General features: G+C 37.4%; 1 protein-coding gene across 2 annotated transcripts in view; it reads left to right on the forward strand.

Moving 5' to 3' along the window:
• Positions 1-216: 216 nt before the first annotated feature.
• The window catches only part of slc6a6a (solute carrier family 6 member 6a), a 54,592-nt gene continuing 37,911 nt past the window's right edge, over positions 217-16,897 (forward strand). The window contains exon 1 of one of the 2 annotated variants that reach the window (XM_073909533.1): positions 217-347. The gene's annotated coding sequence lies outside the window, so the exon portion shown is untranslated. The remainder of the gene's footprint in view (positions 348-16,897) is intronic. The other variant, NM_001126386.1, reaches the window with a different exon arrangement.

The raw sequence follows: 16,897 nt of genomic DNA on the forward strand, positions 1-16,897 counted from the left end.
GTCTGAAGCTAGACGAAAAAAAACTATATTTTAAATAAGTATTGAGCTTTCTATGCCCTCTGGTGGCGTCGTGTAAACTGTCATTACCAAGCAACATAATTGCCGCCCGATGGTGCGATGCGCGCGACAACGAGCGCTGTGAAGTGCGCGTGTGCGTGTCTCTTTAAGAAACACCCCTGTTGCATGAGAGTCTGGTGGTTTTCCACTCTCTCCGTTATTACATGCGCTCCCATATAAGACACAAGTCGGGGGGGAGAGGCGGAAAGATTATTTGCCTTGCTTTGTAGCCTCACCACAAGAAGACAAAAGAACAAGAGACGGACTTGAGCAATAAACTGCATTTTCAGGTGAGTGACACCTTGCATCCTTCAAGTCAGCGGTGACTGATGTGAATGTTTAAGCTTATATGTATTGTGTGTACATTTTATTTATATTTTAGGCGGATACCTGGTCATTTCTTTTTCTAAAATGCACACAAACACACACACACTATCATTCTTGCTTTCATCACAGCACACCTTTATTGTCTACCACTATTAAACAAATGTATTTATTTTGTGTCTACTAACTATACATGCTTTAAATAATAAACAAATAAATGATATTGGCTATGTAAACATGTCATTTAACAAATGCATTTCTTGTATCAAAATCTTGCTGCGCATAAGTGTGCTCTCAGGCTTTTTGCATTAAATATTAAACGCAATCAATTTATTTCAGAAGCACCATAATTAAAGAGAATTTCAAAGTGGTTAACAGCTCCAAAACAGCTCATCTTACTGGCTTGAACGGGTCAATAAAATGTAGGTTAATGTGAATTTATCTTGCACGGTGCGTCCGTGTAAACACAGTGACACCGCTGGAGACAGACCTGTCATGTGGGCTCATGTAACACCGGCACGCGCGCGCGCACACAATGTAGGTTATTGGGACACAGCCAAGATTTGAACTTCTTATTATGCATGTATTGTGTGGTAGATGTCAAAACAGATGGAAATGCATTAGAGATGTGAAAGGTTTACAAATGCGTGAGAGAGCAGGATATGTGAGGCGTGTCCGCGCGCGCGCTGCCTTTCATTGTGGCTCGTGCAAGGTGTTGTTCGTCTATCTTCTGAAACTAGTTTAGGGGCTTGTATAATTCATTCCGTGGCTGGGTTTCCAAATTAAACACGCATCCAAATGTAATTTCATCAGGAGTGCTTGCTGGAGAATTAGGGCAGCAGAATATTTTATTTTCAGCTTTAATTTGGACTCCAGACAGATTTAGTGAATGCACGAGATGACATTGCAAAAACAGTGTCTAACATTGCACCTTGGTACATTTTTTTTTTTTTTTTTAGCAAAATGCTGTAATATCATTGCAATAATTGATTTATGGTGACAAAGTGGCACGGTGGTTAGCACTGTTGCCTTACGGCAACAAGGTTGCTGGTTTGAGTCCTGGCTGGGCCAGTTGGCATTTCTGTGTGGAGTTTGCATGTTCTCCTTGTGTTGGTGTGGGTTTCCTCTGGGTGCTCCGGTTTCCAGCATAGTCCAAACACATGCGGTAAAGATGAACTAAATAAGCTAAATTGGCCGTATGTGTGTCAATGAGTGTGTATGGATGTTTCCCAGTGCTGGGTTGCAGCTGGAAGGGCCTCCGCTGTGTAAAACATATGTTGGATAAGTTGGTGGTTCATTCCACTGCGGTGACCCCTGATAAATAAAGAGACCAAGCTGTAGGAAAATGAACGAATGAATGTTTTGGATGCAAAATGGACATAAACATGCCTGAAAACATGGTAATATTTCTTATTTTATGAAAATATCCGGCTGTTGAAGCTAAAAAGTAAACTAAATACGACACTTTTAAATGAACGCTCCATTTATTTTGGTAAATAGTCTAATTTTACAACTTCCTTATAGTTAAAAAGTTTAGTTTTACCAAGCAGAAACAAGTTTTTTGAGCAAGGTGCTAATGGTCTAATCCGATTCAATGATCTATGCTAAGCTAAGCTAAAAGTGCTCACACTAGACCCAAAGATCAGCTGAATGGACACAAAAAATGGTAAAAGTCAACTTATTAACTCTGAGTAAGTTGTAAAATTGGCCTATTTAAAAAAAAAAGGAGAGTGAACGAATAAATAATTGATTTATTGTCGTACGTTTTCTGCTTACGACTGACTGACGAGACAACATTGAAATAACATTACAGTGTCTGACTTTCATTATAAATGATGCCTGTATATAAGTGTGGTTTATTTATAAACTAATTTCGAGAGGACCACATGCTTATGATTAAACACGGATGGTACCGCATCAGCTCCGTATATAGGACCAATCAGATGAATACTGACACACTATAATAACCAGAACTTTCCACTCCATGTCCTCTTTGTCTTGAAGAATCCCCCCTTCCACCCCAACTCCTTCCCTTCTATGATAGGGCGGCACGGCGGCCCAGTGGTTAGCACTGTTGCCTCACAGCAAGAACGCCACTGGTTCGGCCCCTCACTAGGTCGGCCGGCGTTTCTGTGCAGAGTTTGCATGTTCTCCCTGTTCGCATGGGGTTTCAGAGTTTCCTCCCACTGTCTAAAGACATACACAATAAGTAAATTAACAATTCCAAAAGGGCATCTTAAGACAACTCCTAGCCAGATATATCTCTGCTTTTGGGACTTATGGGAATTGTCGGCTTGACAAATTTTAATTGGATGAACATAATTTTAGTTTTATGCCTCACCCAGAATATAAATATACGTATAAATACATTTAGATCATTTACTTTAATCTGTACTACTGGAATGGGAAGAGAATTTTAACCAGCACAACAAAACATATTTCTGAAGACAATCACCTACTGAACCTTTAACCGAACGAATACAATGGAAGTCAAAGGCTGTTTTTTTAAGCATTCTTTAGTATATCTTCTTTTGTGTTCACCAGAAAAAAAGAAACTCAAACAGGTTTGGAACAACTGAAGGGTGATTAAATGATTGCAGGATTTTCAGTTTTGAGTCAACTAAACTTTGAAGTTTGGGGATTTTGTCCGTGTATTTTTTATTTTTTTTTAATTCTCAAAGTATCTTGAACTTTATGAATCCTCAATGAAAACAGTTTCAGATGAAAAAAAATCTTCTTTAATGTCCTACTAAAAAAATAGACACCTACACCTTGGATAAATAAACAGCAAACTTTCATTTTTGGTTGAACTATTCCTTTAATATTGTTTCATATTTGATGGTTTGTGTAATTAATAACACATTCAGAGCAAATCTGTTTAATTTATAACACATTGAGAGCTTTCAAACACAACTGAGTATCCAGAAGGTTAAGCCGGATCTGTCTGTTGTTGTGGCCTTCTGATATGTTGTTTTTCCCTCTCTGCTTTTGTCATTGATTGATTAAACATGCATTTTTAGATAGCTTTTGTTGAGCTATTACATGAAGACTAATGAGAGGTCTGGCAAAACTGGGGTCAAGATTGAAAACGGGTGATGGTGGTTGAGATACACTGAGGCTGCTTTATTTCTGTTCCCATGGCCAAACCAACACTGGCACACAAAGGACATCTGACTATATGAGTTTGGCTCCCTGAATCAGCTTTATCTCTTCACTCTGGTATAAACTGGACTCAGACAAGCCAGTTGTTGAGGCTTAAAGGGTAATAGTTACACAGTAATACTGATTATGTACTAACATATATAGGTAATAATGAAACAATTCACCTCAAAATGAAAAGGACCTCACCATTTACTCTCTCTCATGAGGTTTTAAATCTTAAATTCTACATTCTGAAGAGGCAATAGAAAACATGATGTGCTACTTATATAGAGGAATTGTTAGTGCTCACAGTGTTTAAAGGGGACCTATTATGCCTATTTTTAAAATATATAAAATAAGTCTCCGTTGTCCCTAGAGTGTGTATGTGAAGTTCAGCTCAAAATACAACACAGATAATGTTTTATAACTCTCTGAAACTGACCATTTTATGCTTTTATCCAAATTGTGCTGTTTTGGTCACTGTCGCTTTAAATTCAAATGAGATTGTGTGCCCAGCCCACTTTTCAAAAGAGGGCGGAGATACAAACACATATGTGTCAGCATAGTGATTTATTTTTTAATGAATTTTTATTTTATATTTCTACAGTCTTAATCAAACATTTGCCCAAATGTTTAACATTTCAAGAGTTCACACTTAGCTGATGATTGATAATAAGGCTAGTTTGGCGTGCTGTCCCGGGAGAGAGGCCTGAGCTTATAAGATCCTCGAGCTCTGGGCTCCCTCCCGTTGCAAGGCGAGAGGGGAGTTTGAGCTCAGGTAGATCTCGATGACTCCCCCTCTTGCTTGTTGTAGCTAAGTGTCAGATATGGATGCTTAAAGGTGTACTCAGAGTTTAGCTAAAGTATTTGGATTAATTGTTTAGAGTGCTTGTTTTTGAACTTTGGGAGGAAACCGGAGGAACCGGGGAAAACCCACGCGACTACAGGGAGAACAAGCAAACTCCGCACAGGAATTAAACCAGGGGCATTTTTGCTGTGAGGCAACAGCGCTAATCGCTGGCCACCGTGACGCCCGTTTGAAAGGAGGGAAAGTAGGGTTGGGTGGGGGGGGTTTCTTCAAGACGAAGATATTGAGATGAGAAAAGTCTGGTTATTTATAGTGAGGTAAGGATCGTCTGATAGGATAATCAGTCGTTAGCTAAAGTTAACAGCTGTGAACAATCATAAGTATGTGATCCTCTCGAAATTTGTTTATAAATAAACTTCAAAAAGTGAGAAAAATACTCAAATATGAAAGAGTGTTTATTAAATTGTATACTTTAAAATGTCAAAAAGAGACCTTTTCATGTGGTCAGTATTATCTTTTTAAATATATTGTGATTTATTGGGATTTTTTGTCTTTTTTTTAAATATTTCCCAAAAGATGTTTAACAGAGCCAGGATTTTTTTTACAGTATTTTCTATAATATTTTATTTCTGGAGAAAGTCTTATTGGTTTTATTCCAGCTAGAATAAAAGCAGTTTAAAAAAATTGTATTATCGTGATATGAGCTCAGCTAATGTGTGCAACAGCAATAGTCAGTTGATAGTTGATAGTTAATAAAGATAAAGAATGAAGATTATCGTTGGTCTGGAGCCACAGTTCAGAACACATTGGGTCACTGCAAACTTTAACCATAGTGAAAGTCTAACAGTTGTTTATTAGGCGTGTCTGAGCATTTCTAGTAAGATTAAGCCAATCTGGCACAAAAAAAAATCATTTATTCATTGCGCTTTGGCTTAGTCCCTCATTTATGAGTGGTCACCACAGCGTAATGAACCGCCAATTATTCTGGCATACGTTTTATGCAGCTGACGCCCTTCCAGCTTCCATACTCATACACACTCATTCACACACACATTCATACACTAAGGCCTATTTAGTTTATTCAATTCAACTATACTGCATGTCTTCAGACTGTGGGGGAAACCAAAACACCCGGAGGAAACCCACACCAACACTGGGAGAACATGCAAACTCCACACAGAAACGCCAACTGACTCAGCCGTGACTAACCAGTTTTTCTTGATAACCACTAAGCCACCGTGCTGCCCCTGCTTGTGTATAGATGCTTGAAAATCTTGTTTTGTCTCGCACATTTTTAAATGCATTGAAAAATAATGATAATTCATTGGATTTACTCAGTTCTTTTAAGGTAATGGTTGCAAACAGTTTATATGAGCTGAATGTAATCAAACGAATTCAATTTAGTACGGTTTAACTTAATTTGTTTGCTTAAATTCTGCCCGTATACATAGTTTGCAACAATTTCCAGTGAACTTTTTTTTCAGTGTGCTATATACAGTAAAAAAATGTGACTTGGCTTTTAATTTGAGTAACTCCAGTACAGCATGAGACCAGGAAAAACACCAAGATGTCCTCAAATGAATATTTTCAACTCAACTTTGCATGACACAGACGATATAATCAGTAATAAAACAGACAGTCCTTTTAAAAGAACAGCATGAACAGTGCCAACAGTATGGCAAAGTCCCCGGAATGATTTTCTTTCCTAATTGAGAAATACAAACATATCTCTAGTAAACTATTAAAAATGTATGTTCAAAATGTAACAACCTGTATCTCGGTTTTATTGGAATGACTCTTAATTATAAGTCTGTGTGTGCTTAAATGACTAGATGCCCCCTTAGATGCCCCTTGTAAGTCAAGTTACTTAATTTTATTTTCTATATAGTGCCAGATCATCACAACAGAGGTCATTTAAGGTTCTGTTGAAATAATTAATCAATTCCATCCATGTTCGTTAAAAAAGGTCAAGAGAGGTTTTTCGTCAATGTCAAAAATCGTTGTAATTTATTGGATACAAATAAATAATTCGATTCACAGAATTCTGGTATCCTCAATGCAATGCAAGAGTTACATTCAGGGGTGCGCACCACTTCCTGGTCCGTGCTTTTATACGTAGCTGATATTAACAGGTGGAGGTTAGGGGAATTCGTCACTTGTCAATCATTCTCCAGTCCTCCATTGGTCGCACCCATCAGAGACTCAAGTCAGACTTAAGTCACAAAATTTAGGACTTGAGACTTGCTTGACAAATTTCTAAAAAAGACTCGACTTGGCTGTCATGACTTGAGACTTGACTTAAATGACTCGAAAAAAAACTTGTTTTTGTTAAATACACAACCTTTTGTTATATATTATGCATTTAAAAACAAAACCAAAAGTTACACATGCGCAGTATTAACAGCTCATCTGTTGTCAGATCGGTCCGAAAGAATCGGTTGAATTTGCTGGACTGGATCATTCAGTTCATTAAGAAGAACAGCTTTAAATGATTCATTAGATTGATTTAAATGATTCATTTGAACGATTCATTTGCTATTCGAACATCCAAAAATGGAAGGTGCTCCGCCAAAGATAGCCTATTTTACGGGTTTAAAGATTACAAACAAGACGGCTAATCCAAATTTATACTATTTAGTCTGACTCAGTGCTCGTGTATATTTAGTGACACGTTTTTTACAGCTATTATCATTCTACACTGTTTTGTATCCGCCTAATTTAACCAAACATCCACATTTGCAGTCTATTTTATTAATTTGATGATGTCATTAGGCTAATACATAGGCTATTTTATATATATACATATCTACATATCTAAAATGATTTTGCATTTAAGTTTGCTTTGAACTTGAATGAGAGAGAGAAGCAGATTTGGCCTGTCAGCGATGCTCATAGCTCCGGAATAGGAAGTCGATGTCTTTTTTTTACATTTTTTTTACTTTAACCCATTGACATAGAAAATATATGAATATACATATACATATGAATATGTTTTGTTTGTCGCATATAGATAACTATTTATGTGATGTGGGTAAATGGTGTTTCAATCCGGCTTCTCCGCAAGTATATTTCAAACCTGTGAGAAGCACTGATAGTAGTGTATTTGTGTGCTAATGTTTAACGTTTAAGTTTTTGACATGTTAAGGGTTAAGTTTAATTTAAAAAAAAAGATTTCATTGAAACAATCTGTTAAATGCTTTATTCCATTTTTTTTACTTACATGCATCTTTTTAAAAATAATTTATCGGTGAAAAAAATGAATTAAGTTAGGTAAAACAAGAAACCATTTCAGACCATCTCAAAACTTGTCTGTAGCGTATGTGTGAAAATGGCTATATATATTATCTGGAATCTAAGGTTCAAAATTGCCTTTAGAGTTCATTCTTAGCAATTCATATTAATAATCAAAACAGTTTTATTGGAGTTATTGAAAATGTCTTCGAGGAAGATGATCTTTACTTTTAATATAATAATGTTTTTTGTAATAAAAGAAAAAATGATCATTTTAATTCAATAATTTTTCAACCCAAAAAATGTACCTGTGCACTTTGAGATTGGTTTTGTGATTTAGGGTCTTGTTTATTAATAGTATATTATTTTAATGGCTTTGAAGCAAGCACACTCATTCCCCTGGGCAAAAAGCCATCTGATTCTGATATATATATATATATATATATATATATATATATATATATATATATATATATATATATATATATATATATATATATATATATATATATCAGGGCTCAACAACAAGGACTGGCCAGAGCCAGCGTGAGAGACGCTTGGGACAGTAGACAGGATCATTACTGGTCCGATTGGGACAGTGCTGCCTTGTCACTAACATTTAATTTGTCCGCGACTATTTCAATTACGTGCATTTTAAGTTTGTGCTTTTTAGTCTTTAAACACTACCTTCTCAATAAAGTCATAAACACACTATATTGCTTTCCGGTTCCGCTTATCTGATTTGATGTTTTGAGCATGCTATTTTTTTCCGCAACTTGGGAACAGCCAGTACAGAGAAGAAACAGCAACATGGCGGCAACATCAAATTATAAGGCTAAAAGAAAATGTCTGTTTCTAACGTCATGGAAGCAGAAATTTACGTGTGAACAACGCGACAAAAAAAAAATGAAGTGATGTTTTGCACTGTTTGCCCACAGTCAGCCCACCTTTTGTTAAATAATTTCGAACCGCAATGAAATACCTTCACATTTTCCATACTGCTCTTTTTGTTTGCATAACACTTTTATTAATTTTTTTTTAAAGTATTTAAATTCTAGTTTCACAGACTTTATTTAAAATATGCGTCTGAAAAATAGCTATTAACTTTTTTTTTTTTTTTTTTGGTGGGACCAGTAAGAATTTTGGCAGGGCAAGTAAAAAAATCTAAACCACTGGCCCGATCAGACCAGTAGAAAAAATCCATAGCGTTGAACCCTATATATATATATATATATATATATATATAATTAGATTGACTTGAAAGTGACTTGCTAGAAAAATAACTTGACTTGCTTGAGATTTTAAGGTTATGACTTGAGACTTGCTTGTGACTTGCACATGTGTGACTTACTCCCACCTCTGGCACCCATACATACATCCTCTTCTACTAATTCTCTGAACAACATCAAAAAGACTTCTCAACTGCAAATATTCTGTGCACACAGGAAGTTTCGCTGCAGAGCTCAAGTTAATTTTAGACAATCAGCTTCATCTACTTCTGCTAAAATGCTTCATTAGTATGCACAAACATATCACACTCAGCAGTAGACGTTCAGTTAATATATGACATTTAAATACAATTCTTTATCGGAAAAAAAATGAGATAGAAACAGAACAGAACAGCTTTATACTTTGCTCTTTCATTAAAAAACAAGATAGCCTTATATTATTTATCTTATTTACACTATGGCTAGTGTTGAGTGTAATTAGTTGCAAACAAGTTGATGTAATAAAATTACTATGCATTTATTTATCATGTAATTGTCCTAAATCAGGGATCAACAAACTTGTTCCTGGAGGGCCGGTGCCATGCAGATTTTAGCTCCAACCCTAATCAAACACACCTGAACAGCTAATCAAGGTCTTATATGCATACTTGAAACACTCAGGCAGGTGTGTTGAAGCAAGTTGGAACTAAACCCTGCAGGGACACCGGCAAAATAAGTCAAAGGGATATGTTCTGTTGCTGTTATGAGGAAATTTGTGTTTTCTCTTTGGTCCCTGATTGGGGAATTTAAACTGCAAAAGCTGTAAGAGTGACATATTTCTACTGATGCTGTGAATTGCATCTCTCTGCAATAAAAACTTAAATAAAAAAAACTAGTCGAGACTAGAATGCATATAAATTATCCTATAAAATAAAACAAAAATACTCTAATGTTAGATTTTTTTCCAAACCTACACTCTCAGAAATAAAGGTATAAAACCTGTCACTGGGGCACTACTTTTACAAAAGGTACACCTTGGGCTGTCCAGGTCCACATTTGTACCCTTTAAAGCAAATGAATACCTAAAAAAACTCAAATGTGGACCTGTAAACTACAAAGTGTGCTGTACAGGCCTATATTAGTTCCTTTTAAGGCAAATGTTAATACCTAAAAAGTACAAATATGGACCTGTAGACTAGAAAGTTTACTGTACAGGTCCACAACTGTACCTTTTAATGTATAGTTGGAGTCAGAATTATTAGCCCCCCAATTTCTGTTTAACGGAGAGCAGATTTGTTTTCAGCACATTTCTAAACATAATAGTTTTTTTACTAATTTTTTAATAATTTATTTATTTTATCTTTGCCAGGATGACAGTAAATAATATTTGACTAGATATTTTTCAAGAAACTAGCATTCAGCAAAAAGTGACAAGTACAAAAATCCTTTACTCAAGTAGAAGTACAGATACTCATGTTTAAAAGGACTCTGGTAAAAGTTGAAGTACTGATTAGACTTTTGTACTCAAAAAAGTAAAGTACGACCTGAAAAATTTACTTAAGTAAAAAGTACCCATTACTACTACATGTTTTAGTTTCACTAGGTAGGTAAATATCCGGTCCCCCCCCCCATGTATTATCATCCTGATGCAAACATTTCATCATGTAGTTTTGTGGCTTTTGTATCAAAATCTACAGCTGCCATTCATGTTCATACTTTCACTGTAAAATAATTCTGTAGGCCTGTCTATCTTTATGAATAAGGTCTCACATTTTACACTGAATTCTGTCCAAAATAGATAGATTTCTTTACATTTTATATTTGAATATTTTTTTATTAAATATTTTGAAAATATATTTTCTTTAGCTAAAATAAATACTTGACTACAAACTTTTTTTTTTTTGCATTACTAGCTCTTATACATAACCTGTTATTTCAGTGGGTTTTTTCACGGGGTATTGTGGATATTTTCTTTAATAGTTAGACATTAATTGTGTTAATACATTTATTCTATGCTAAAAGCTACAAAGCTACATACACAGGCGTGACTACAACCTACAAAACATGTGCATGATCTTTTATTTAATTGATTAATTCAGGATCTTTTGCATTATATTTTTTATAAATTAATAATTTTATCAGATTAATATGCCTATATATGTAAAATCATATAGTCAATAAAAATAAATAAATAGAAATAAGTTTCCCTGCTATTAGATTGAAAGACCAGAGAAATCCTGTGCAGTATGATCGGAAGTGGACAAAAGACTCTTAAGTTAAGCATTTGTACGGCATATTTTTGAACTAGAATGTGTCTCTCTTGTTTACCTTTGATCCGATCGAGCAAAATGTGGTCTTATTAGCATGTAAACAGGGCAGCATCAGTCATGTTAAATTCGCCGTCTTCCTCTGTTGCATCTGCATAGTCATCCTCCTAGCCCTCTCGTTGTAATCTTTAAAAACTAGCATACGGAACGCCATAGCCTTGGTGGAAAAGGCTGTGACGATGAAGAAAATAGATTGACTGCATCAAAAATTCAATTCAATTCACCTTTATTTGTATAGCGCTTTTACAATATGGATTGTCAAAGCAGCTACACATAAATGGTCATAGTAAATTGGAACAGTATTTTAGTGTTCAAGTTCAGTTCAGTTCAGTTTAGCTCAGTTCAGTGTAGTTTACCAATCCCAAACCATGCAAGCTAGAGGCGACAGTAGAGAGAGAAAAAAAAACTTCACCGATTGGCAAAAGTGAAGAAAAAAAAACCTTGATAGAAACCAGACTCTGTTGGGTACGACCATTTTAATTTCTTCGCTGGCCAAAAGTCTTGTGCAGAGCTGCAGTCTCAGCGGCGGAGGCTGGAAGCTGGGACTCGTCTGTATCTGGAGCGTCACTGGAATTAGTCTGATGCTCTCCACTCCTCCATGACCACCACAGCAGCTGCACAGGATACGGCCTGGTCCAGGATATGGAAACCTTGGGATCATCTCATTGCTGGTCTTGGATTGAATCAGTGACTCTGCATAGTCTGAGGGCCTCGGAAAGAGTAAATAAACAGTGAACAGTAAATAAACTGTGTAAAAATGTAAAAAGTAAAAATGAAAAGTTGTCAAAAAATAAGTATTGGAGTAAAGTACTGATAGCAGAAAAATCTACGCAAGTAAAGTAACAAAGTATTTGTACTGTACTTTGTTACTTCCTATCTCTGGTCATTGTATAACAGTGGTTTGTTCTGAGAATCATTCATTCATTCATTTACTTTTCGGCTTAGTCCCTTTATTAATCTGGGGTAGCCACAGCGGAATGAACTGCCTAGAGAATCAAAAAACAAATATTACTTAAGAAGGCTAATAATATTATTACCTTGAATAGTTAAAAAAAAATAAACATCGCTTTTATTCTAGTTGAAATAAAGCAAATAAGAATTTCCCCAGAAGAAAAAATATTATAGGAAATACTGTGAAAGATTCCTACATCTGTTAAACATCATTTGGGAAATATTTATAAACAGGAGGGCCAATAACTTTGACCTAACTGTTTACATAAACACCACACTACCCAAACACACAGAAGAAGGGCTGTGGGCAAATAGGACAGGTATAATGAAGTGAGCAGGTTTATGATGTCAGAGTGAGCAGATCGGGATATCAGGCTGGAGGAAGAAGCCCGACTCTCATTTCACAGCTCAGCTCTTAAGTCTGATTAAAGTCAGGCCATCACACGCTACACAGTCAGCTAACGGAAACATTCTCAAAGCTTCAGTTCTCTTAAGCCCGGCTCACACTGTGATTTTTAATAATCTTAAAGGACTGTAGCTTGTCAGACTGCATGAATATGATCCTCATGCCACACTGTAAGATCTCAGCTGTCATAATAACTAATAAGACTGAATTACACATGCAAGTAAACTCTTCTTTCATTCTGAAATGATACCTCATGGCAAACATAAACAATCTGTCGCGGTAGTTTTGCTCTGGGCATGCATCAATAATAAAACCAGACAAAAGTGACCTTATTCTGCTAGGCAAACACAGGCTCATTGTGAAAACGTACCCCTGTATACATTTCTGGAGAGTGCAAATTATGTTGCCAGAGCTATGTTTGGCTGCATATTGTCTTTCAAACGAACGCTATGGGGCGGTAGGACACCACAGGCAGCTTCTGTTTCTTATCAGACAATGAGTCCGGCGAAGAACGGTTCCAGAAAGCAGGTAAAACAAAAGGCAAAAAATAAAATAAACAAGTAAATAACAGGGTGAGAACCATAGACTGTAAAATATATGGACGTAGTATCCGTGACATCACCCATAGGTTTCTAAAGAGCGCAAAAGAAGCCATAAGTAGGCGCGGCCAACCGTTGCCATTTTGTTCGCGGGTCATCACACCCCCGGCGGGATACCAAACAAGGGCAAATAGGCGGAGAGTGAGCGGAGCTTCAGACACCTGCTGGCATTTTGCTTGGACCTGGTTCAGACACACTTTACTTTGGGAGAACGCTTAATACTTTATCACCTGTGACTCGTTTGTATTCTGAGCACTTGTGCTTGGTTGTACACTATATCAATAAAGTGTTTAGACTTTTAAAAACACTGCTGTAACACACAGAGCCACTAAACATTGTTCTTATGAGGTTTTTCAACAGGAGGAAAACGCGAATTACATCCAAACACTTCAGATATAGTCTGTGTTAGTTAATGTAAGACTGTTGATGAAATCCAGCATAACACTGTATGACAACGCTTCAGATGACTGTTCTAAAGCCTACAGCTAATCAATCTGACGGATTCTGGAGTGCATTACAGCTCTAAATATAAATAAAAACGATAAATGATCTTAAATAAAACAAATACATGTATAGAGATGGTATATAAGTATATAACTTTACTCACATTGGAAACGGAGGCCACGTGAATGGTTTGTGAGCACAATTAAGTGCACTCAGCATGCCATGCCATCTAATAATTGTAGGAAACAAGTCCAAAAAGCAGTCGACTGTGTAAAGCCACATAAAACAACACAGAAATACGATAAATATGCCGAGTTCAGTGGCTAATCTGCCGGAGTCAGCAGAGGTGAAGTGACAGGGACCAACGAGACCTAGCTGTCACTCAAGTGGCCACGCCCTTAATTATGCAAACTTAATATAACTTAATATAAGGGAAACGGATGAGTTATAAAAAAATTCACCCCCCTCACAGTTGTCATGAAGGGTAATATTAGCTGTATTAACCATAATCTTTTTTTTGTACCGGGCTGTAAACACCTTTTTTTCTGCTGTAAAGTTGGCCATGCTAACAGTGGGCTCAATTGAAATTTGCTCTATTTTGGAGCCAGGAGCGGCCAGGACTAGCGGAATTTCGGATGAATTGCAGTTTTAGTTACTTCCGTATTGGCTTCCTGAGGGAGAGCGGGAGGTTGCTGCTTGGTGAGAACGTGGTAAGATCTAAATTGTGGTAAAGAAAAAAATCAGGCGGCCGCGAGGGCTTTTCTTTTTCTGGATTGCTTTTGAAAACAATGTCGTTGGGTTTAGGAAAGGTGGCAGGCGTTTCAATCTGTGATTTTTAAAACACTATCGGTTTGGATTAGGGAAGGGTGTTGGTGGGGTGATCGATCGATCGATCGGTCAGTCAGTCAGTCGACAGCGGCCTCTGGGGGATTTACAGGAGAACAACAGGCGTGAATGGCACTCACGAGGGAAATTTGAGATCTTAAAAAGCGTACATGGTGGCCCCTGGTGGATTTGCGAAAGCAATAAAAACCATAGCTCCTGGGAAGTATTTCGCGATCTTCAGAAATGTATAAAGGTGTACATATCAATAATGAGCCTGGGTTGTGCAATGCTGAAAAGTGTTCATTTTTGCATTTGTTTTCCAACTTCCGACTACTGGGGCATTAAGACCCACACAGACCACAGGCCCTGCTGGCCTCACTAACACCACTTCTGGCAGCAACCTAGCTTTCCCGTGTGGTCTCCCATCCAGGTACTGACCTGGTGCAGCCCTGCTTAGCTTCAGTGGGTGACCATGTGAGCGTTGCAGAGAGCTAGCTGCCGGCTAGCTAAGTAAGCCAGTAAGCTAAAATGTCCGTATGTGTTTGAATGAGACTGTGTATGGGTGTTTCCCAGTACTGGGTTGCAGCTGGAAGGGCATCAGCTGGGTAAAACATATGCTGGATAAGTTGGCGGTTTGTTCCGCTGTGGCGACCCCTGATAAATTAGTGACGAAGCTGCAGGAAAATGAATGAATGTAACACAGTTATATAATGTACTTTTATACATTTAGATTGAGGCTATTCAAATGATTGCTAGAGATGTGTTGTTTGAGCTTGGAACAATTGAGATTTGCCTTTAGCTTCTTGATGGGTTTTATATAACAGTTTGTTCTTTGCACAATCTCAGCGGATGCCGTTTTATAGCTCAAACTTTCTGTTTACTTGTTTTGAGACTGATTCTTTCCTCGTGGGTCTTAATAAAGGATTTCTAGCTCAACTGCACTCATACACACTGACATTTATAATACTACTGTTGAAAAGTTTGTGGTTGATAAGATTTGATGTTCATGAAAGAAGGCCCTTGTGCTCAGCAAGGTTTTCATTTTTGATTTAGGATACAACAATGTAAAAGCTGTAATGCACTGATATAAATATCACACGGCAAAAAATGCTTTTCTTGCTTAGATTTTTTGTCTTGTTTATAGTCTAAATATCTAAAATTTCTTATATCAAGAAGCATTTTTTAGACAAGCAAAACATATCACCTTGTTTTGAGAAATAATATGCCAATATTTTGTCAGTTTTTCCCAATGACTGTAAAAAATATGGACGACGCGACAGCCCTTTATCCCATTGAACGCCTTGAGGGCAAAACGCCTGCTTGACGGGCACAAACTGTCGCAAAAGACTGCTGAAATTGGAGCCAGACATGCGCAGAAGGACTGTCTGATGGAGCCAGAGGAGGAGCCGCGAAAATGAGCAGAGTCGAGCTTCCAATCAAACGCTTTATGTAAAATCAACTACGCCCCCCGAACTTCTCAGCATGCGTTTGCTGTCATATCAACACAAATGGATGTAATAACGTTAACAAATATGAGGGTTTTATATATTCAATCGCGCCAGCTCCAGGCCGCAACACATAACTTACTCGCGGCGTCGCGGGCTGATTCCGGCTCGCATGCGGCAGCGCCTGCTTGCTCGGCCGCCGCATCTGGCTCGATTGACTCGGGCTGGAATTGGGTAGTGAGTCCAGGCATCCGGAGTAGGTCCAGCAGAGGTAACATTAGTCAGTCTGAGCTCTAAGAGATAAGTCTCCGGCAGGCGAGAATCTAGCCGGAACTGTGTTTTGCTATCTGGGTGGCTAGGCGTGTATCAGCAAACTAATAAAGCCCCAAAAAAGCCCTGAACTTAGCGAATAAACAGTGTTCCACCAGGATCATGTATGTCAGAAACTATAGTTTACTGCTGAACTCATTTTGTCATGGTAAAATAACACAGAAATCGAATAATAACATTTCAGTCTACTTCAGTCTCCTGCCGAAGCTCAGACGCCGCGCTTTGAGAAACTGTCAATCACAGCTGTCAATCACGATGACACGCCCAGCATTAAATTACTGCTAAAAACAAACTGTTTACAAAAATGAAGATCTGCACCTATTTCAGCACAATAACCAGTGCCTTAATCGACCAGAACTATCTTTCGGGACATTTTATTGCAAGTGTAATATTTTTTTTTTATTTGGGCTCAAGTCTCCTTCATTAACACGGAGGAGGCGGGCTTTATGACTTGTACTGCAGCCAGCCCCCAGGGGGCGATCTAACGGCCGAAACCTTCACTCAAACGTAGGCTTGCGGCACACTTGGTTTTTCCTTAAAACAAGCAAAATAATCTGCCAATGGGGTAATGGGGTTCCTTTTGACGTAAGATTATTTTGCTTACCCCATTGGCAGATTATTTTGCTTGTTTTAAGGAAAAACTGACTTAATATTGGCATAATATTTCTCAAAACAAGGCAATATGTTTTGCTTGTTTAGAAAATTCTTCTTGATTTAGGAACTTTTCTAAGAAAACAAGAAACAAGACAAAAAATCTAAGTAAGAAAAGCATTTTTTGCAGTGCAGCCTATGTCCTGCCAG

This window comes from Danio rerio, chromosome 8 (assembly GCF_049306965.1).
Source record: "Danio rerio strain Tuebingen ecotype United States chromosome 8, GRCz12tu, whole genome shotgun sequence".
Taxonomy (NCBI): Eukaryota; Metazoa; Chordata; class Actinopteri; order Cypriniformes; family Danionidae; genus Danio; species Danio rerio.